Below are 24,064 nucleotides of genomic sequence, written 5' to 3'. Positions count from 1 at the left end.
AAAATAAAAGTGGATACTTAGTGGAAATTCTCATGGGAAAAAATGAATGACATAGAAAATGATCACTCCTTAGAAAGGAAAGAAAATTTGTTCAAAATGCATCAGGGGAATTTTTTGAGCACACAGAATTATTATTGTGCATATGAAACCCCAGTAAGTATTACTGTTGGAGGCTATGAAATTCTTTTATCTCACAGAGTATAATTGTTCTTCAGACAAATAAATGCTGCAGCAACTCAAGCCTGTTTCAGAAAGCATGTTCCTATTTTATTCATGTTCAAGAAAACAAAATCTCCTCATTTAAATGTAATCCAGTGGTCCTATCCTTTTTAAAAAATGGGGTTTTAACGAAAGAACAAAAATGAGTTTGATAGGAATTGGGGTTCAGCAATTTTGTACTGCTCATTCCACATTTTGGCTTAGAATTCCATGTATATCCCAGTTTTTGGCATAGGTTTCAGTGCAGTCCTGCAGAGAAGCAGAGATAAACACAGGTGACCTCTGATGCCCTCTCCCATAGCTGAGGATCTATTGGTTTACATTCATTAAGCTGTTGGTATGTTCAAAGCATTCAGCCTGATTATTCTCTTTTTCTCCTGGGATGATGTTCTCTCTGGGTAGAGGTGAAAAAAATTCAATCTGAGTCGAGACCATATTATTTTCCTCCAGAATTCTCTCCCTGCTCCAGTTGACACTGGGCAGCAGAGAACATCTTGCACAAAGTCTGCTGAGCAAATTCTCTTTGTTCCTTGGACAGGAAAGTTGCAAGGGAGAAAGGTCACACTTCTGCTCTTTCTTATTGTGCCCGAAGTGAATTTATTCAATTAATACTAATTTTTTGAGGGCCGAGGCTGTAACTGCATAGGTTGATGAGTCATATTGCTTTGCACTGGGAAAAGGTCCAAATGTGATCAGTATAATCTGACACCATAGTTGCAGGAAACGGCGCATCCTCTGAGCCATGGAAGCTGTCTTCCTTACCTTTGCTTTAAATGTTTTATTAGGGACTATAGTGCACCATCAATTTTCTCAGGTGATTTCAGGAAAATCTCCCTGAAAGTCCTTAAGTGAGTTAACAAACATGAATATTTCTTTACAAATTGTGATAAAATATATAAACATAAAGAATAGCTTTGTTTTATTAGTAGGTAGGAATCCAAAAGTTATAAAAAGTCTGCCACTTGTGAGTATGATTTTAAGTAGAGGGGATCTGCTCTGTGCACCAGTATCTGGAAGGTGATAGAATACTCCATGACACCTTGAGAAGACAGGTTCTGCACACAGCCAGTCCTGAATGAGTTTGAGATTCCAGGAGTCTCATATTTCTTCAAACCCTGTGCCTTTGAAATCATCATTATTAGGGTTGCTAATGACTTAGTCCAAGAAAAGCTTGCCAACTTTCCTTAAAAGGCAGCAACAAAAAAAACAAGCACCCACAACTAAAATATACAACTATGTACTGGGGGGATTTGGGGAGAAAATAAAAGCAGGAAAAAAAAAAAGGTATCATACAGAGAGAACAATGCTGGTTGTAAAGCACCGTGGGCTTGATGTACTGGGCATCTCAAGGTAGGGCCACTGTTCCAGCAACTCTGTCTACTCCAGGCCCCTGCAACTACTCCCAAGATTCAGAATATTTGTCCAACTTGCATCCCCCCAGGAACACATTAATGTTGGCCAAAAAAGTAAACAGTTAAGAGAACATAGAATTCTTTCTTTCCATCATCAGAGTTCTGTTGTCACCTCATGCCCTAAGATTAAGGAGAGTGAGCCAGAAAACACAAAACTTTTTGTGATAGATGAAAAGCACCCTAGATGGCTCTGGCACAGACAACCTTCATGGATATGATGGCTGAAAAAGTCTGTATACGTGAGTATATGTTTGGTGTGTATGGGTGTATACATCTGTGTAGGTTTCAAGGTTGTGTGTGCATGTGTGTGTGGGCACACATGCACTGGAGCTATGAAATGTGAAAGAAGAATCCCAATAAATGAAACCTCTGTCTCCTTGGGTCTCGGGCCAGTCCTGTTTTCTGTACCCGCCTCTAGCATGACTGTATCTAAGGTTCTCCAGCACCAAGTGAAGACATGCTAGTCAGGTCTGAAGCTGAATCTGAGCATAGAGTTGAAGGAGAGGAGTAAAGCATAGACCATTTTATGAAAAGTTAAATAAAATGGAAAAAGGATTAAGTGGCAGAAATGGCTAGAGGTAGAAACTTGTAAAGAAGGACATTGAGAAGGTCAGGAGAAGAAAAGTGGCAACTGAGAGTCAGGGACTCCTCCTTTGGTGCTCCTCACCATTCACTGGACCTCCAGTAAGCAAGCATGACACTTGCCCGTGGCAGAAGTCAGTCTCAGTAGTCACTCCTGAGGACACTATTGTTATTGAAGATACCTTTATAAACATACAATAGTGTCCGGGATCCCCCAGAGGATTAAATATTTATTTGAAAATCCTAAAATAACAAAGGGCCAAAGGCAGGACTCTGAAGAAAATATACAGCATCTTCACATATCAAGAGGCCTTTGACAACAGAAGTTTTTGAGATCTTGCTAGAAAACAGATTTTTTTTCCTAGGCTGGCTGTGCTGCAAATTTTTTCAGTCTATTGGAATTTACTGCTCTTTTCACCTAAAATCACTGTAAATGTTATGACATGTCTAAAAACGTGTCTGCCTCTCTCCTGTTTCATCTAGCCCCAAACTATTTTTCTTTATAATTTGACCATGCACTTTCAAAGAGCGCATTAGTATCTTCCTCGTTAGGGCCTGTTCTTTATTTTTCATATGGGAAATAGCTTTTATTTGACTTGAGTGAGAGGCCATAGAAGGAGATTAACTGATCTGTAGCTCAAATTCTTTTGCACATCCTCTGAGCCTAGGAAAAACATAACTAGCTAAATAAATAAACTTGCTTGAATCAAACAAATTCGAGAAAAGAAATGTATGGGCAAAGTAGAATTGTAATTTAAATTGTAATGCTAAATTGACAATGTAATTTTCTTGAAACTGACTCAATTTTGAGAGTGGAAAGGGCCAGTCTTGAGATTTTTTCCAAACTGGAAGATGTGGTCACCCTATTGATAATCTTTCTCTTTCTCTTCACTTAGCTGTATAACCGGGATGAATTACTCAACCTTGATAGGAATTAACCAGTGATGAAGGACATGAGCTCTGACACTGGACTTAAATCTTGGCTGTACTACTTACTAGTTTGTGTGAACAAAGGTCCGCAGGTAGAGGTTGGTGCACAGCCAGTAACACAGACTAGAACTAAAGGAACTGGTACTACACGGAAGCACTTATTCTGCTTGGCCTCACCACCATGACGCACTGAAGAAAGAGTTATGGAGAATGTCCCTGGAGTGGTATTCCAAGAGACAGTAAGCCACTGCTTTTTCTCCTAAAATTCCCTCACCCTCAGAAATAGAAAAGGGCTAATGATATTGATGACCTGGTAAATTTCACATTAGTTTTTTCACCTTTGTACCTACCTTCCCACCCATGCCAGCTCTATCCTGACTTCCCCTAGTCCAGTTCCACAAGAAAACCAACTATGATATACTCATGCGACTCAAAGATATGTCTATGTAATTCCCTTCTAATATCATGATGAGAATATAATATTTATAAATATGTGATACTTAGCATAGTGTTGAAAACCAGGGTGATTTCCTTCCATCTCCCTGTCCTACGATCACTCTCATTTCTAAAGAGCAACAGTGACTTTTTATTCTGTTTTTGATGGAATCACCTTATTATTTTAAGTTGCACGTTGGGAGAAAAAAAATTTAAAGCTCTTCTCCCCAAAAACGGAGTTACACAACGGGACAGTAGAAGAAAGAAAACATAAATGACTTAGTTTTAGGCCCAAGTTTTCCACTAAGAGGTTATTATCCATTCCCTGAGCTCTCTCCGCTTTCATTATTGTGACAAGAAGTCTTAGCTTTGTTTGTTCATATGAGAAAAAATAAGTTCTTCTTGGATTACATGCAGGCCCAGCTTCAAGCAGTCATTCAGTCAAAAGGAAATGTTGCCTTTAAGTTTTAGTGTTTTGTAATGTTCTGTAAGAAGCCATAATCCACTCCACTAGATGAAAGGAAGTAAATGGAGACATTGTGTGTGTGTGTGTACAAATGTGTGTGTGTGTCCCAAAGCAGCTTCCTTCACCTTCAACATCATCAACCGGGACCAACAAGTTGATACAGATTACTTATGCAAAAATTTTCCAGTCACGCAAAACCATTGAGTTTAATGAGGCCAATTTACAGTCTAAAAATGGGATACCTGATTTTTCAAACAGCTCCTGTGAGAAAATTATACAAAAAATAAGGAAATAAAAATACCAAAGGTGATTAGATAAGAAAAAAATCACTCTCTAATGCTTTTTTCCCCCAAACAGCCACCTGTAGACCTAGTTTAAAGGGCTGATTGCTTTATTTAAAGTCCAGATTTCTGAAGAGAAATTCAGTGGCCAGTGTATAATGTTATTAAACTTTGGAGAGAAAACCTAACTGGGCTTTTCAGAGGGTTAGCTAAATGAATCATTCTCTAATATTTGTGACTTCATGCTTTAATAAACTACCTAAAGAGTTATTCAATAAGTCATTTTTAAAGATAGCAGTAGAAATATATATATATTTCAAATATTTAATTATAGGACATTGAAGCAATAAAATCTTGATTCTATATACATATAAGATTCTATATACAAAATATAAGAAACAATAATTAAGAATAGCTTCAGTTAAATTGAAATGCATCATGTATGTTTATTCAAGTATTGTCAATAAACAAATATTAAAATAAATTGATAGGATGTGGATTTCTCTCAGCTCCTCCAGTCAAGTTCACAAAATATGACTGCACTGTGAGATATAAACGTTACATGATTTTCCTACAATGATGCTTTCACTTCAATATGAGAAGAAAAACACAAGACTAAATCACAAAAGGCTTGAATGGGCTGCTTATGTGATCAAACACCTTATTGGAATCCCAGTTCTACTATTTTCTAACTATATGACCTTGATAAAGTCTAACTTTTGGAGCCTCAGCTTTTCTCTATATTTGTTTTCAACTCCTTCTAAGGATTAAATGGTAGTTATTAATAGAATTATTGATCTAGAAAGGCATTTTTAGATCGTCCAGTCCAATTCTTCATTTTACAGGTGATGATAGGTCTAAGGTCCAGAGATGTAACTGATTTTGCCAAGGTCAATGTGCCATTATCAGCAGCATTATCACTGTGCCTTCTATTCCAGTGCTCTGCCTTCTGATGTTTTAGCACTTAGAACTGTTGGTTCAATTGCTGAAATGTTTATGTTAAAACCTACCCAATATTTCATTTTTCTATATATTTTCCTCCAAAATATTTCCACAATATGGGCTATTGTGGAACCTAAACTGAGGACCTCAAATATTAGTAAAACTTTAGCTGAACTTAGTTATATTCCTTGGTTATTTCTATCCAATAAAATCTCTCAGAAATAACACTACTGATTTCTGTTTTCCTAAACTGTAACTAGTACTCCTCTCAACTGGAGACTTAAGTACAATTGCATAGGTTTTCACATAACAATTAATGTAAATAAGTTTAAATAAATTTAAAGTTATGGTAATATAATATTCCCTGGGTTATGTTTCTAATTTCTAAGATATTGGGCTTCAAAAGCCAATGATATGACAAACGCTATTGAAATAAAAGATATGTGGCTGTTTGGGATTATCTACTCTTTCAAATGATGTTTTTAAAATTAGCCACTATTAAAGCTATTACGAGGAAAAGATAATATAAACACATTCATGTGAAATTATAAATTACTGTCAGCAGCTTAGTCCTCTCCAAAGATAACCAAATTTTACTAGGCAAAAGCAAGTCTTTAGAAAAAAGAAGAGAACTATAATTATTGAATTCTAGAAAGGAAGGCAATCAAGGCGAGCAGATACATCTTTCAGCCATGCTGCCGAGTGACTGCCTCCTCGATCCATAACCTAAACCAATAGTTCTTCAACTTTAGCATGTATCAGAATCACCTGGAGGGCTTATTAAATCCAGATTGCTGTGTCGCATCTCAAGTTTCTGATTCAACTTTCTAAGGTGATGCTAAGACTGTGGGTGAGAAGGTGGGTCACACTTTGAGAAACTCTAACCTAGATTCAAATGATAATACAATATGTTAGAAGATATTAGCATTACTCTTTTAGGCAACTGTGCATCACAGATACAATATAAGAAAGTAGGAATGGGGTGTCTCGGGATCAGATCTATAAGACTTCCATTGTAAGAAGATGGCTGATGGTCATGGAACCTATAAAATATCCAAAATCAAATGGAATGTAGGAGCAAAACATTGAGTCAGAGAATGGCAGGAGATCAGAAGTGAAGACGTACATAAGGAATAGAAAATAAAACAGTTGTTCCAACACTGGGTAAAGCATACACAATTGAGTAAACAGAAATGCCAATGAGACATGTTGAGTAAACAAAAATGCCAATGGGACATGATGCTATGAGCTGAGATATTAAACCACAAAATGTGAGGAGGCAACATGCCTTCACATAGTGGGGATATAAAATCCCAGTGCAACAGAAGCCACTTACTCTAGAGCCCCATATCTAGAGTCCTTATCTTCTTTCTTGCTTTCTTGACCTAATAACTCCCACTTCACCATCAAGTTCCAAGTTCGCACTTACCGCTCTGAACTCTTCTACTTTATCTTATCACCACCCCAAGACCTTGATCATCAACACTTTCAAACCTCAGCACAGTAAACTCTAAATCAGGCACCCAGAGAGTACAAGTTCTTGCCTAGGGCGTGGATCCTGCTCTCTGCTTGAAAGGGAAGCCGAGCAATAATTCTTGTCAGAGTCTCCAAGGTTACAAGCAGTGAGTAATATTGAGGTGGGATATACACTCAGGAAACTGAATAATCCGTGAGAAATGAGCCCCCATATACACACCCCCCACCATTATCCAGGGCTCCAGAGAAAGCCATTATGAGCTTTTGGGGGAAGCAAGAAGACAATGCAGAATAAAGTGTTGGTAATGAATTTAGGAGATTAAGAAGCTTAATTCCAATTAATTAAGAAACCCAAGATTAGCTTATGTGCTGGGAGAGAATTATTAAGTGCTTTGAGCTTATTAGAATACTAGATATTTTCCATACTTTATGTTTACTTCCACAATATTCTTTAAGGATAAATTCTTCTATCACCATTTTACAGATGAAGATACTAAGACCAGCAGGTAACAGCAAGGCTGGGATTAAACAGTATCTAATCTTGTTTCTTTAAAGAATTATTCTGAATATTTAAAATTGAAATCAAGTATATCACTGAAATTTATTATTATTGTTTTTCTGAATGTAGAAATCAGAATATCACAGAAACCCTATTTTCTGGTGCCTTTCTCAATGGTAATAAGTACTTCACAAGCATTACTTTAAGCATTTTTACACACCTTCACAAAAACCTTATGAAGGGCTGTGTTTTGCTATTTTAAAGATCAGGAAACTGAGGCATCAGGCACTCAGGAAAGGTATCCATCTAAGTGGCATGGAAGGTACCCTTATCGAGATCTATGTGACTCCAGAGACCAAGATTTCATCCACTCCCTCTTGACTTGTCATACAGGTTTCTTTATCTACTTATTGGCATCCATAAAGGTCAGGATCGAGCAAAAATAATTTACTCCAGGAGGACCAACGAATGTATTTTGTGCCAGGACTTGCACTGTAGTGAGCATTCCTATAATGGAACTGTGTATGCTGACGTGCTAAACGGTTCAGTGTCTTTTTTCTACCGAAGAGTTAACATGAAGATTCTTTTCATGGCTTACAAGGCTCTTCATAGTTTTTCATGTGCCAGTCAGCCCACACCCTATTCTGAAAGAATCTGTCCACACACAGGCCCTGCCCCTTGCTACAGCTGATTGGATGAGGAACGTGTATCTGACACAAGCGCAGTCATTCCATAGGCTTTCCAGGGTCCCCTGCATTGGGTTCTGACAAGCTGGACCAATCAATTCCCTTTTTTTAGTTTAAACTGAAAAACAGAGGAAAGATGCAAAATAGCAATAGGACAGAGACAGAACACCTTATATGAAATGGCAGCGTGGCATGTAGTGAAGGTTAGGGCCCTAGAGACAGACTCTAGGGTAAAACTCTGGATGAGGAATTTGTGCATAAACATTGTAAGTATGAAAGATTGACATTTTATGTTCTCCACTGCACGCTTTCAAAGCACTCAAAGATATTCTCCCCGCATTGATTAAGAAAATGAGTTTTAAAGAATGTATCAGAGCTGTTAAACAGCTCTGGTATGTTTTCTCAGCTAGCATCCTTTAAGAATCTCTGTTAAATTAAAAAGAAAATTTAAATAGTAACAAATACATAAAGTTAATAATATTTACATGTAAGTGATGGAAAATTCCTAAAAGTAAGAAAAAGGAAGACTTTATGTTTCCAATGTCCCATAAAAATATAAGTAATTTAAAAGTATAGAATAGATTTTAAATTAAATGTGCAAGTGCACTTGCTTTGCCAGTTTCTGATTCTTTATATGGATTCAAGGTCAAAACACATTATACTGATTTCCTCTCCCATGGGGTACAGAGGAAACCCAAGGATTCTGGAGTCAGTTCTGGATGCAAATCATCTGCTCTTACTCATTAGGTAAATGACTGCAGATGAGAAACATCCACTCTGGGCAATATTTTATTTGTCTGTAAAAGATAAGATATCCTAGTTCATACGCACACATTATTATTCACACATTATCGTGTGGGCTAAAGAAATACTATGAATAGTATAATGTTCTTCTTTTAGTAGCCTCACGTTTTATCATATAAAATATTGCTTCAATATATATCACCTAGGGCTTAAAAGTAGTTGTTCTTGTATATAGAGTGTGGCTCTAATTGATTATGAAAAGTAGGTCTGATATATACATAGGATATAAGCTGTCACACCTCTTCCTCCCATATTCAGCAATTTGTAAATCTAATGTACGCTTAGAGTGGACATCATTTAATAAACTCTTAGCATTTTCCTAGAGTGGCACAGCCAGGGCTTTCAGAAATCAGCTGTAGAAATTCAGTATATCTCCAGAAATCTAGTCAAAAACTAACAAATTTAAATTTCCTGTTGTCATTCTGGTTCGGTTCCCATAAAATCTGCTGTTTTTTGATGTCCCTAAGACCACTGATCTGACTTCCAGACCTGGATATTTTCAGACCATTCTCATGCGTTCCTCACCCTATAAAAAGAACATGAGATAAATGATATTTACACTCCACTTGAAAACTTCAAGCATGAGCGTCCAGTCTCATGCTCCCGAAATGCAGCCAGAGGAAGGTGCTTTCAACAACACCGTTAATGCTTCATTACCAAGTCAGATGTGGGTGACAGCAGCATTCTCTTTGACAGTTCAAATGGCACATTTCTGAGAGGGTGTTTAATTCAGGACTACAAGTGGACAGAGCTATCCGGACCTCTTCCGCACCGTTATTATGGGTTTCAATCGTGTTGCTGATATTTTCCCCCTTTTTAATAGGTGAGGCAGCTGACAACTGAATTAGCACACTCTCCTTAGTATGCCAGTGGCTCATGACAATAGCCTAAGGGGGAAGAAATAGATAACTGAGAAGTTTTCTCACTGTTGTGATATATTTTTTCATATGGTTAATAAGGCAATTGAAATGACATTCTGTCACAGTGGTCTAACACTGTGAGCTTGTGGTTTCTCTACGCCACCACTAGGAGGAGATGAATTTTGTTTAATACTTTTTGAAAAGAGAAGAGTAAGAAGAAATAAAAATAAGCTTAAAAATGTGACAGTTTGCAAACTTGAATGTCCCTTAGTGTAATTAGATGTGAGCAGCACCTAATGCTAGAGGGAAGGGGCTCTGTGCCAGGCGGGGCTTGTTCTGGTGATGAAAAGATTAAGTTGGATTAATAAAGAAAATTTAAAAACTTAGAAAAATAGTTCTTTATCAAAAAGCATTCAAAGGTATAAAAGCTAAACATATGTTACCTACTCTCCTTAAACAAAATTTTTTCTCCCTCAATAAGTAGAATTTTGTAGGCAGGACCATTTTAAGATTTTCCTTTGCCTTAATCCCTCTTGAGGTCCACATCAGCTATTAAAATGTATTCACATTGCACATTACATTAACGTGCATGTATGTATGTATAATGGTATGAGTCAAATTGTAGTTGACTAATTGGCGTATTATTACATTTTGAAGACATTTAACTAAATATAAGCTGATTATAATTGTACAATTTCCATTTATATTTTGGAGCCAACATGTTTTTCCTATGTCCCTTGTACTTTCATTGGCTCTTAAAAAACTCACAGGTCCTTCTATGTCTTCTAGATAAAACATCTTTGAGAGATGCACTTTTCAGTATGGATCTGTCCAAATGCTAGAAGATGAGAATTCTCAACTGTGGTGGGAAAAGGGCTTACACCTGGTCTTGTGACAGTCTCATGATATGATGTGAATATTCAGACTGTGAAGAGTATATTATCAAATATTAGTATCAAAAATATTAGTTAATAATATGTTCTTTTATATTAAGTATTAATATATGTTAATATATCATCAAATATTATCAAATTAGTTATATCAGTTGAAAATATTTATTGGGGAAGAGTGAGCAAGGGTGAACTAGTTATGTAAGCAATAGCCTGAAAAAATTTACATAAGCAGTTCCCTAAACAAAGAAGGGTTAGGGAAGATTTGCTATCCACATGTATTCAGCTGTAGGCTTCTCGGTCCACTCACCACTATCAAGTATCCTGTCTGACGAGTCTCTTTCCGATCTATGAAAATAGATATTTGTCACCTACTGCTAACATGTCACAGGTACTTCACCTTTGAAGTTTAATGTTCTATAAGACAGACATTATTCATCTCCAAAAGGACATATTTTTTTCCCCATTTTGGTGAGAACCTTAAAACTCAGGAAACAGAGATATAGCTCATAACTATATGCAACTTTTTACAGCTTCACAATTTTCAGCTTGTCTCTAAAATGTAGATTTTGTTATCCTCACTCCAAAGGGAGAAAACTAAACACCATGAAATAGAGTGATTTAGCTAGGGTAACAGAACCAGTTAAATGGCAGAATTATAACTAACATACATTGACATTCCAGCTCCACTTCACTTTCCATTGGCTCATGTCCCTAATGAGGTAAAGAAAGGGATGTTCACTGTATTTAAATATGACACATTTTTTCTACTTATTATTATTTGATTTTATTTATTTGTCCACAAATATAGCAGAAGATAAACTTCCTTAGTCATTAAAGTGAACAAGTTTGATTCTTTCTGACTTCTGTGAGTTGTATATCAATGTGGTCTAGAGTAGGCTGACCCTGGTAGTAGCCTGAGGCTTTGAGGGCTGTTTGGATGATAAAGTTCAAGTAATTGTTTATAGATGTCAACATTTTTTGTTTCAAATGAAAATTACTATAGGAAATTGATAAGAAATGATGAAATTTTAAAGTAGTAAATAGTTCATCAATTATGTAACCTCAAATATCTATTACTATCCAGTGGAAATAATTGGCATGTGACCTAGTTCCTTGGAATCCCCATGGGTAACACAAAGACTTGTCAGAGTGAGAGGCCAAAAACCCTTACATTGGCTGGGACCTACGGAGGAGTATACAGGTAAGGCTGTAATGCTTTGGAGAAGAAGTCTTAAATATCAAATTCAAGGAGCAGAGCCAGAGAGGGTGCCAAAGGGAAGAGGCAGCAATTTACAACAGTCCTATCCTGATCATCATCAGGTTGGGAGGAAAAGCTTGCATTTGTGTTTCAAGGCCCCAGATTTGACTATCAATAATTTTTCTGACAATCTAGCCAACCAGGGATATTTCTCCTAAGGGTTTTTAGTTGATACTGACTCAAGTCACTCATTTTCTCAGCTACATGGTACGGGGAAAGGGGGATACTCCAGGAATCATGGGCATGATTTCTGAGGGTTTTTCTCATGCCTGTCAAATGGCTTCTGCTGCACTTTATCATAAACCAACTTGAAGAGGAGTTTGTGTGTACAGGAAAACACATCACCTTCTACTTACACTACAGGGCAGATTCCAGAAACACCAACCTTCTTAGGCTTGGAATCGTCTGTCTCAGATGACTCAGGCAGAGCTAGTCTGTGGTAACATGATACTTATCATCATAAAAGTAGGCTTCCGTTTAGATATAATAAGTTATATCTCTTTAGTACAATAATTTCAGAGTTGATAGTTTGAAAAGTATAGAAACAAAGTCATGTTCTTGAAATAATACTGGACCATATGGTTCAAGTAGAAAATAATACTCACTCCTTTGAGTTGTGCTGGCGTATGTGTAACTTAGGAGGAAGGTGTTTACAGTCTTTACATTTGATGAATTGAACTAGAATAAAGGATCCATCACCTTGTTGCCACTGTTTGGATCAGAATCTCTTACCCACATTTCAGGACCAGCAAAACATGAGTAAAGGAGAGCTACCATTAACTTTCGAAGGCGCGAAGTTTTACAACACTGGAGGACAGGCCAAGGGCAGGACTGCTTTCTCATATTGGGACGTCTGGGGTTCTACAGGGGAGAGGATTGGAGGCACCAGGTATTGGAAACTTTAAGACAGACTAAAGGAAGTGGAGTGGAAAGTGAACAAAAAGATAAAGTGACATTCAGGTGACATCACTAATAAAAGCACTGCTCAACCTCCAGCAGAGTTCAGGCACAGTTTTGAGAGGTTGGGAAATTCCTCGGAGAGTTTTCACTTCCTGATTACCAGGCTCAGGAGCTGTTGACAACCCCACTGTGAACCACTCAGTGAAGTGGATCACAAACAGGCAGACAACTCCTCCAGTACAAGATTCTTAAAGATAATTTTCCATAACTTGTCTCACTCCCAGGACAGCAATGGACACTGGCTGCAGAACGAAATATAGAGCCGTTTACTAAGCTTGAGTGTGTCTACTTGTAGATTCTTCTGCCTGGGTAAAGCAGATGTTAGGGCAAGCTTTTTATGTGTTTCTCTTAAGTAATTCAACTTTTGCCAAAGTAGTGTGGACCTGAAATAGCAACTTGGCACATGTTAGGATGAGCACACGTGTGGAGCTTACGAAAGAGAAGGCAGATCTAGGAATCCTAACATCTCTTACTCAAATGTGACAACCCGTTCAGGAGGGAGAAGACTAGATTTTCTAGTTGGAAGTGTGACTTGAGCCTTTTAGTTCACTATCGCATTGCTTCAATTCATTCTTGTGGTATAGAAACACCCAGGAAGCGTTGCTGCTCTTGTAGTTAACACATAGTCTCTGTTTTATGTGAAGTGGTTTTGTAACCACAGGAGCTTGGTATCATGGCACACAAAGCCAAGGGCGAAATAAATGTCATCTGAGCATTAATGCATCTACTAAGACACTATTTTACAAGATATTTTAATACATATTTTTAAATATACAAAGGTTTAACTGACAAATAGAATCTGAGAAGGAGAAGAATATCCAGGGAAATGAATAGACGGAAGTTATAAAAATGTTAATGAAGTTTGCATATATATTTAGCTTTTGTGTAACGAATATTACTAGATTGACTTTAGTTTCTCCTTAGAGTCTGAATGAATCAGAATATTCCATTCCATTCTTTCTCTCATCTTGTCATAGGTTAAGTGGAAACAAAGAAACTCTTAATTATTGCTTTTTGGTACATCGATAAGCTCATCTGTTTTTCTCAAACTCTCTTCCTAACTTTCATGCACCCAGCCCATCCTGGTCCTTATGTGCATATGCCAATACCTAGTACATCAGTAGAATAGTTCCCAACAGACATTTGATTATACCCACCTCTCCCCATGCCAAACACTCTACTGTTATTCTTTTCACCAGTTGGTAAGGTCCAGAGCACTGCCTTTAGTTTGTCTATGCTATATCTAACAATGAAACAAGCCCGGATACTAAAATTGTGAATCTAACCATAAAGGAAGGGGCCACAGAGGAGAAGAGGAGCTCTCAGGAAATTGAAAGCTAGAATGAAGTTTGCTTTGGATAAGAGTATTAGCAAGAGGCTTACCTCCCTCTTCTCAGTAGCACATGCACAAAGGGGCATTCTCTGAGACTTGCCCATTTCCCATTTTCTTGAGAAACTCTCAACTGAATGTCACAAAACTTTGTAATGGTCTTACGATCCTGCAGACCTGATTTCTGCAAATTGCCAATCCATTTTCTCCTGAGAAGGATGCCTCCGGAAGTTGTTTTCACTCTTAAATTTTTCTTGAAACAAAAAGAATTAGCTTGCTGCTAAGAACAAAATCGGTAAGTGTTCTACTCTCCTCTGTGCAGTACGTAACCTAAGGAAAGAACAAATTCTTGCCCTCAAGGATCTTACAATCTCTCTTAAAGCACTGAATATGCATTAGCATTTAAATAGTGCAATAATTCTGTGATGCTGTTGGAAATGCTTTACTTGAATGGGCACAGCAGCAACATTTTATTCTAATGAAGACTCATTGGCAATATGGATTAGCATTTGCCAGTGGGAAGTGGCTATTAACCCTGATGGATGTGCATACACCCACATGTAGTGGCCATGTCTCTACACAGAGGACGTTTTCTAAGCTATAACCACAGGGATGGAGGGAGAGAGTGAGGAGAGACCATCTTCATGCTCTGTTTACTGTTGTTCTGTTTGAAACTAGAGCAGGGTGGAGAGGTGGTTCCAGACCTTAGGTACAGGTGAAGGGTCAAACTTGTCTGATCAGTAACAACTTTTCTTAAACCTCTGCCTTACAAGATCAGAAAAAAGAAAATGGTCCTATTTTTTAATTTTCTACTTATTGAGAGTGAATTATATTCTGCTATTTTTTTAATCATCCAGATGCACGAGATAAAAGCAGTAACCTCCATATTGTTTTTTGATAATGATAATAATGCTAGTACTAATAATCATAGCCACCTTTTATAGGGCTGTTAAAAGTGCATTTGGCACTTTTTATATGAGAGTCCATTTAAGTCTCACAACAATTCTAAAGTAAATATTAATATTGTCCACGATTTCACAATGTGCCAGTGGGCCCAGTATTGTTGCTTAGCTTTGCTTCCCCAAACTCAACATTTCTGATTTCTTCATTTTTCTGTCATGTTAACATTGGTCTTAATATCACTAGAATAGACAGTCTCTCCTACACACAAGCAGAGCCACACATCTCTGCATATATATAAGAACCTCACAAATAAAAATGTCAATAAATAAAAGCCCTCAGTGCCACAACCTCTCTAAAAACATTTTTATTACACACAAACATTTGAAAATGAAGACTACCAATACTGTACAGATATATCAAACCAGAAATAATAGAAGCTTCCGTTTTCAGAGATGCTGACTCTGAGCCTCATGCCTCTACAATTTATTCCAGATTTGGAAACAATGACAGCAGTGGAGCAAAGCTTGTCCATTTTGGAATACCATATCATATCGCTAGCCAAACGCTCCAACCCCCTTGACACTACCTTCAGATTCAATGATGGAGTTCTTTTTGTTTGTTGTTTCTCTGCTTGTCTTTCTTATTTTCATTTGCTTAGATGTCTCTAATCCCACTGATCCACGCAGGTGACCAAACTTTCATCCGTAATCTGTAGCATTCAAATTAAAGGAATGGTTTATAGATTCTAGGATTTTCTGAGCACCTCAGATAAATCCTTCCTGGGCCCCTCATGAATGGATAAAACCAGGAGCCTAGGATGAAGTTAAATTGATCCCAATCAATGTATCACAATGTATCAGCTTGCATTCACTGCCAGTCAACAAGCTAATAAAGATCTGTTCCTCCTCATTTTTGAAACAAATGTTGTTTTTACTATGTTTTACTTTTTTTCCTACTGCCAGTTGATCACGACTTGATTTTTTCTAGCAAGTAAAGATTCATGGGAGTGATTCATCCTTCATTAGGTGATAAACAGCTTTTAGATTTCCACAGAATTCAGTTTCTTGTTGCTCCCTTCAACCGAACACATTTGAAATGCTTACGCTCTGTTACATTAAGAGCAAATATAATCCTTTTTTCATAGCAAAATTCTATATCTCTTTAAAGAAAACAGATAGAATGGAAATAAGTGCACTTTTCCCCGTCACATTAAACAGAAAGGTTAAGCTCCCACTGACAGGAAAGATGTATTTGCAAGTGATTAGTTATATTTCTATCATAGTGCTTGTCTGTGTTCTTCCTTTGATGTTTAAACAAAGCTCTTGAACACGCTGGGTTGTATGCTCTGATGTTGATTTATAGGTAGAACTGAATTCCGAACACTAAGCCAGTAGGTAGGCTTTAATAAAAGGCACAGACTTTCCCCCTGCTGGTTAGTGTGTGACTAAGCGATATTGTTCTAGGGCTCCAATCTGTCAAGACAGGTGTACAATGGGGGAGTCCTTCAGGCACAAAGACTGGAGCTATCCACAGAGGGCCACATCTGCTCTACAGGACTGCTGGTTTTTAAACCCTTAGGAAAAAAAATAATAAACTGGTTTAAAAAAAAAAACTATTTTATTCAACAATGATGTCAACACACCTTCATTTAGACGAGAGGGAAAAGCTGAGGGTAATCAGGCAGTCAGAGGGCAGATTCAGGCCAGGCAGTGCCAGTCCTAAAGCAAGTACATCAGAAGGAATCCACAGGCTTATCCGCGCCTAACTGGCTGACATCTCTTGGTGTACTGGAGGGTGGGGATCCAGGCAGCATCATAGGCAGTTCAATGAAGCTATCTGCTTGAGCCACAAAAGGAGGAAAAATTAAAGTAATAGAGATATTTGGTTAAATTAACAGAGGCATCCTCATCTGGCCAAGCCCAGGGAGATGTGAATTACTGTAGTCATAAAATGAGGGCACGTGTAACACCTCAGTCTGCTGATTTGCTAATCTCAATACACATGAAATATACAGGGCCACACCATCAGCTGAACAGAAAAAGAACAACTCACTATTCAGTATTGTCAGAAATGCTTCATTTTCACCTGGATCTTTCTCAATGCATTTTCCAACAAATAAATTTCAGTTTCTATTTTACATTCAGTCTATTTTAGGACTCTCTAGGTGCAAGCCCAGAAATGTAATGCATGGAAGCTCTTTAAGGCCAGAGAATAGATTTTACAAACAAGCAAACAATCTAATAACAGTAGCATGTATTGCTTTTGTAAAAGGAACAAATGCATACATTGTATAAAATATGTAAAAAATAGAAAATTTACAACACCATCAGCTAAAGTTAGCTACTTTTGCATTTCCTTCCAAATCTTTTTGTATCATTTGCATAAGAATATGTCAACATATAGGTGTGTATATATATATATTTATACATGTGTATAAGTATACGTATATATGCATACATACACATATATATAAATATATATTTACAAACACAAGGTATATGTTCTGTTTTGTAATTTTCTTTTCCCACTTACCTTTTATATTGAATATATTCCATGTAAAAAAAGGAAATTACAACTTCATTTTAGTAAAGATTCTCAATAATTGCAAGTTTAGATTTTCCTCCAAATTTTATTATTGCAAACGTTCGAAAGATCTTCAAAATAGTAAGTTTAAATATTTGCTTTCTGAATTAATGAACTCATGAAAATTAGCATCCTTTATCACATACTCATTTTTCCCTGTGCCCAATTTTCCCATTTAACGTACTTATATCTTTTCTCTAGATGATGTTCCACTGACAATTGGGAATTATTAACTTAGACTTAAAAATAAAATTGTTTTGTTCTTAATTTGCTCCAAGGAGTTTATACCAAATCTCATACTAACTCATAATTTTCGTGTAGATGAACCTCACAAGTGGGAAGAACTGGCATATACCCTTGTCATCACTCAAAGGGGTAAGGAAATACTATAAAAAAATCTAAGGACCACAGGACACCCTAATAAGACCTTTGTGAAAATTGATATTTTATACTCAGATATTTTTAGTTACATCTTTTCAGAATTTTTAGTTCAATGCATATCTAAACCTAGTTGTTAATTCCACAGTTATGAAATAGAAGTGTTTGTTATTTATGCCTACTCTTCCATGTGTCAATATTTATAACCATTTGGCCAAAATTCCATTTGTCACCCACCCACATGTGTTTTGATTCTTTATTAATTAATGCCATTTTCCTCTTAGTTATCTTTTCTTATTTGTAGGCTTTAATGCAGGGGTCAACAAACTATGGCTCACAGAACAAGTCCAACCTATGTCCTGCTTTTGCATGACCCTCAAGCTAAAAATATTTTTCACATTTTTAAAGTGTTATAAAAAGAAGTAAAGAATATGCAACACAGACCACATGTGGCCTACAAATACTAAAATATTTACTTTCTGGCCCTTTACAGAAAAAGAGTGCTGACCCCTGCACTAAGCCCACAACAGTCTAGGCTAACACTAGATTTCTCAGAAACATCTGTTCACTGGTATTAATCGTGACGATGATGATGTTGTTGGAGTGAGAGGGAGATGGGTGTGGCATTTTGTAGTCAAATAAGTTTAGGAAACACTGAATTAAACAAAGTTAATCCATTTCGGTATTGTGGTATGTCTCCTTATTTTAATATGCTGACATGCATTTTGAATTTCCAAAAGTGAGGAGACCGTGCAGCAAAATGCATTGTTTTTTCAATCTTACTGATAGGGAAATTTCATTTTATAGAGATAGTGTTCTGTGAAAATTTACTTAGACACATTCTTCGAAATTAGGAGGAAATAATATCAAAAGCAAAATAAGGATATGGTAAATTTATTTTTAGCATACTAACAAATTCTCATTATATTCATCCCATTTTTTTCCAGGATTAATTAAGTTAACATCTTTTCAAGGTAACAGCTATATCTACACTTGAGAAATAAAACGTCCAATTCAAAACTTATTCAGATTTTCCAGAGTCATTTTTCTTTTAACCTCAACTTTCTAATATTGGTGATCAAAATTTGAGAGCAGAGTAGGGATAGGAGAGCAGAAATATATTTATGCTGTATTATGAAAATAAGTGTGCGCTCTTTTCATTATGGCAGTTTTTACATAGTATGAGATGTAATATTTAATCTCTCTCGTTCTGTCTTCCACTAGCAGATCTGTGAGAGGAAGTACCTGCAACAACATAGAAAATTTAACTGCAAATAAAAGAAAGCATTTCATGAAGCGTCACATTTTCCAGTTCTCAGCTCTCTGCTGTGTGGCTCATCTTGAATGAAAACTTTCTATTTATCAGCTTTGTTTACAAGTTATTGACCTTAAAAGCCTACCTACTATTGGACTCATTTGCTCTAATCACCACATATTACATTTGTCAATCAAGATGTAAATATCGATACGTGCAGTTTCTCTTTTTGTTTCACCCTTGACATAGACAACATCAGAACCTTTTAGATAAATGGTAAAAACTTGTAGATAAAGTGTATGCAAAAACAAACATGAAAAAATTGTTCAATAATTTCCCTTACAGATTTTTAAAGACAGACTCTGCTCATTAACTCTTGAATTGTTAGTATTTAACATTCCTCAAGTCAGGGAGCTGGACTCGAGGATCTCTAGAATTTATCCTGGAACTATGATCATAGGCTGCTCTTGACATCTGTTGCATATAATCATATACTTTACATTTGACCTAGCCTTCCATATATTCCTCTACATTCACAAATTTCACATACTCTTTAAACCTCCCCAAATCCAAGTCTTCAAAAAACAAGTGAATTCCTATTTTACAGGGTAAGGAGATAGTATTTAACATCTTTTTTATTGCCCAACTATTTTAACCAGCCTTTTCAATCTCACCGTTTTGATGTGGTCTCAGATATCTTCAATCATAGGGCATGCAAATTATTTTGCCCAACTCCCAGTACAACTTGAAAGAGAAAAATGAAAGGTGGGGAAGAAAAGTGAATGATCAAAATTAGATTATCCTTGAGCACATCCACCAATTTAACAATTATATCATTGAAAAATGAAACCAAATTTTTTTAACATCCTTTCTAACATCCCACTCAATGTTACCAAACTCCACTGAGTCATGACTCTTGTGATATTGTGATTTATAGCAAAAAATATATATTTGGTCTTCCAGTTTGTGGTACAGAGCTTCTGAAACCCTTGAGATTTCCTGGGTGATGAGAAAGATAAATATATGTTTTGTTATGTAAGTGAGGTGATTTTTGGAAAGCATCTAAGGATGAGGGCTGGTTGCCAGTGGAGCCAGCATGTGAACGGAGAGTTGGGTCCCATGGCCCAACCTCTGGGGAGTGGGGAAGCACTGAGGATTTAGTTCAATTGCCACTGACCAATGATTTAATCAGTCATGGCTGTGTAAGGAAGCCTGCATAGAAATCCTAAAAGAATGGGGTTTGGAGAGCTTTTGGGTTGATGAACACAGGGAGGTGCTGGGAGAGTAGCCTGTTCTGAGAGGGCATGGAAGCCCCAGGCCCCTTCCCACATACCTTGCCCTATCCATCTCTTCCATCTTGTTGTTCCTGAGTTATATACCTTTATAATAAACTTGTAATCTAGTGAGTAAACAGGTTTCCTGAGTCCTGTAAGCCACGCTAGCAAAATAACTGGGGTCATTGGAACCTCTGATTTATAGCTAGTCAGTCAGAAGTACAGGTAACAACCTGGGCTTGCAATTAACCTCTGAAGTGGAGGGAGGTCCTGTGGGACTGAAAGCTTTCCCTGTGGAAGCTGATGCTTCCTCTAGGTAGATAGTGTCAGAATTGAATTGAATTGTAGGACACTCAGCTGATGTCCTGAGCTTTGCTTGATGATGTGGGGAGAAACTGCCTTCTGCCTCATGGTAAAATTGGGCACTCAGAACCCAAATGACTCTGTAAAAAGATTAATATATAAAATTATGTAAACCTTGGATTTAATATTCTCCTTAAATAGTGATAGCATCGTGTTTCTGAGGTTCCATCAAAGACCTAAATAAATGATCTCTGGATCTAATATTTTCAGTTTTTAAAAATATTCATCAACTAAAAACTGATTTTGTCACAGGTAATAATTTGGATCCTTCACCTCATTAACTAGGACAGTTTCAACTGCAAGAGAGTATAATTATGTCCCCAATAAAGAACTTTTCTTTTAGACACAAATATCCAACTCAGTCACCTCAAATTCACCATCCTAGGTCCCTGTTTACCAGCTGTGTGATCTTCATAAAGTAACTTATCTCTTGAAATTTCAGTTTCCACATCTGTAAAGTAGGAGAAACAATATTCCTTACCTCATAGATCACTTGGAAGTATTAAATTCGAAAGTTCATGTAAAGCATTTAAAAGACTGTGCTGGACATACTCTTGTCACTTAATATATGTTTTGTGTTGCTGTTATTATCATGTTTCCCCTTAAAACTTGTTCCTTCTTTTAAGATTCTTATTCTGGTTAATATCTACACAATATATGCAATCACTTGGTCCAGAAACTCAGGATTCGATTCTGTTTTTTCTTTATCTTCTAAATCCAGTCTGTCAGCAAGCCTGGCCCATCCTACAACCTGCATACAACTAGACTGCTTCCTCTCCTCTGCATTTCTATTGCCACTGCAGACCCTCGTGATTTTCCCCTGGATTTCACAATGGTACTCAGATCATTTCCCAATCTTCTGTCTCAGCTCCGTCCAAGACAACCTGTTGCTTCAGTGATGTGTTAACATTCTTAGCTGATCCCCAGCTCCCAACTTTTCATGGCTCCTTGTTAACTACAAAATGAAAACAAACTCCGGCCCATCAAAGAAGTTTTTCATGATCCAGCTTTAGCTATTAGATTTCTTGGCTGTCATGCTCCAACGATGCCATTCCTTATAATTTCTACAACACTCATTACTGTTCCTTCATTATACATTGTAATTATTCCCTTTGTTGAAGAATACTCTCCACCTCCCCTGATCATTCTTTATATTTCATGTCCCACATTAATTTTCCACTTCTTCGCCAAGCCATCAATGACACCTTCAATCTCATCGTCTCTCTTGTAACCCAGAGAAAGTTAATTAATCTGCCCCTTGTACAAATGCTGAACTTCATAAATACATTTGTTATAGTGGTTATCACATCATTTTAAAATGACATATTTTATGTCTTCTTTTTTTTGAATCCCTTGATAAAAGATATATCCACACATTCTAGTTTAATACCTGATACACAGGAAGGAAACTGCCACGTAGATGGAGTACGAAAAGAAAGTGTGTTAGGGTTAAAAAAATTTCGTCTTAATACTTCTATCTACATTTACAGGAATTTTCTTTCTCTAATTTCTTCTAATAAAAATGCATTCTGGTATTGGATTCCCTTAAAAGTCATTTTTGTATGATATTCATGTGGAATTTTACCCAATTTTACTGAGATATGGAGTAAACTTATACCTTTGCTTTCTAACCCCAAATTAGACTCATCTGGCCCCAGGCTTCCTAATGACATCAACCAAAATGAAAGAATAAATTAGACTAGATAACACCTACCAGTTCTATTTTTATAGGTATATCAGCCAGGGTTCCACCAGACCAATAGAACCAGTAATATATATTGCGATATAAAGATTGGCCTACACGATTGTCGGACAAGTTAGGCAAATCCACGATTTGTAGGGCAGGCTTTCAGGAAAAGTGGGCTGAAAATTCTTGGTCATGAACTGATGCTGCAGTCCACAAGCAGAATTTCTTCTTCCTCCATTCTGTTCTTAAAGCTTTTCAACTGATTGGGTCAGGTCCACTCAGATTATCAAGGATAGTCTTTTTTACATATAGTCAATTGATTATAAATGTTAATCACATTTACAAAACATTGCTTTCACTGCAATGCCTAGATCAGTGTTTGACTGAAAAACTGGATCTTACAGCCTACTCAAGTTCACATATAAAAACACCAGAATTTTGTTCCAAGACTTTATAATAAAAAGAGAAGTGAAAGTATAATAACTCATTAAACATCAATAATATTTATAGTTTAAAATCACACAATAACACTATTCATTTATAATTCCAGAGTCCATAAATGAATCTGTATTTTCATCAGATGTACTTTTTTTTTAGCATTCTTAGAAACATCTTTATTAGTTTTATTTATCATCAGTTGCTCTGTGTCAGTTAGTGCATGACTCCCTCCTTCTTCTGGCGTGATGTGGTGTGAGGCAAGCTTCTTCTACCATTAACACAACAAAGCCAATATTGGTAGAGAGAAAGAAGGAGGATAAGTATGAAATTTTATATTTCTTAATTAAAAATACTACCTAGTTAAATGATACCTGCCTGCATGTTCTCAACAATTCAGAGCAGTGAAGATATGAAATGGGAAAGAGGCTGCCTGTCCCAAATAATAAAATGCATCTGGGGACAAGAAAGATGCTACTTTTTCCCTCTCTCTTTTTTAGATTATATACTTATGTCATTTATACGAGATAATTCAGTCTAATATTATTGACATGTGTACCACAAACCTTTTTTTGTTTTGTATAGAGAGACAATTTTGTTTTCAGATTCTATGAAAATTCTATTTATGCTTCTACTTTTCATAAGTACGAGCATAGACAAGGCTTCATTCCAGTAATACTGTTATCCAAAATTCTTTAGCTTCATGAAATGACGTTGGCTTTTGAATTTTTATAAAGTTACTGTGTAATTTTCACAAACTTCACTTAATTTCATAATAAAGCATACCCACTGGTCTATTGTCACACCAAAACCTTCCCATTTATTCCTAAATCCAAAAATCCACCTTATATCATGTTAATTTCAAAATCTCCAATTTTGAACTAGCATTTTCTGACTACCAGGGCAGTATTTTCCCCTGTCAGTTCTGAAATATGAAATGAGAAATCTGCTTTTATTAATCTAGTTAGAGGAGCGAACTTCAGACTTCCAAAATGTAGCAAAGAAATTGAGTGAGGCAGGAAAGAAAAAAAATAATGAGAAAGTTAGGATGCCTTAGTGAGCAGGCAGAGTCATTTTATGTAGAGGTTCCCCTCAAGCAACTAAATCGAGCCCAAACAAGCCTATTTCTCTGAAACTTGCTTTACCCGCCATT

The 24,064-nt window shown here is 36.7% G+C and overlaps 1 long non-coding RNA gene across 1 annotated transcript in view; it reads right to left on the bottom strand.

Moving 5' to 3' along the window:
• The window catches only part of LOC139046053 (uncharacterized), a 179,666-nt gene that overhangs the window by 2,854 nt on the left and 152,748 nt on the right, over positions 1 to 24,064 (bottom strand). Inside the window, exon 2 of the long non-coding RNA XR_011505614.1 lies at positions 16,579 to 16,772. This is a non-coding gene — a long non-coding RNA (uncharacterized lncRNA). The remainder of the gene's footprint in view (positions 1 to 16,578; positions 16,773 to 24,064) is intronic.

Source organism: Equus asinus, chromosome 8, assembly GCF_041296235.1.
Source record: "Equus asinus isolate D_3611 breed Donkey chromosome 8, EquAss-T2T_v2, whole genome shotgun sequence".
Classification (NCBI taxonomy): domain Eukaryota; kingdom Metazoa; phylum Chordata; class Mammalia; order Perissodactyla; family Equidae; genus Equus; species Equus asinus.
Note: the sequence above shows the minus strand (reverse complement) of the source record. Positions and strands in the feature narration are given on the sequence as shown.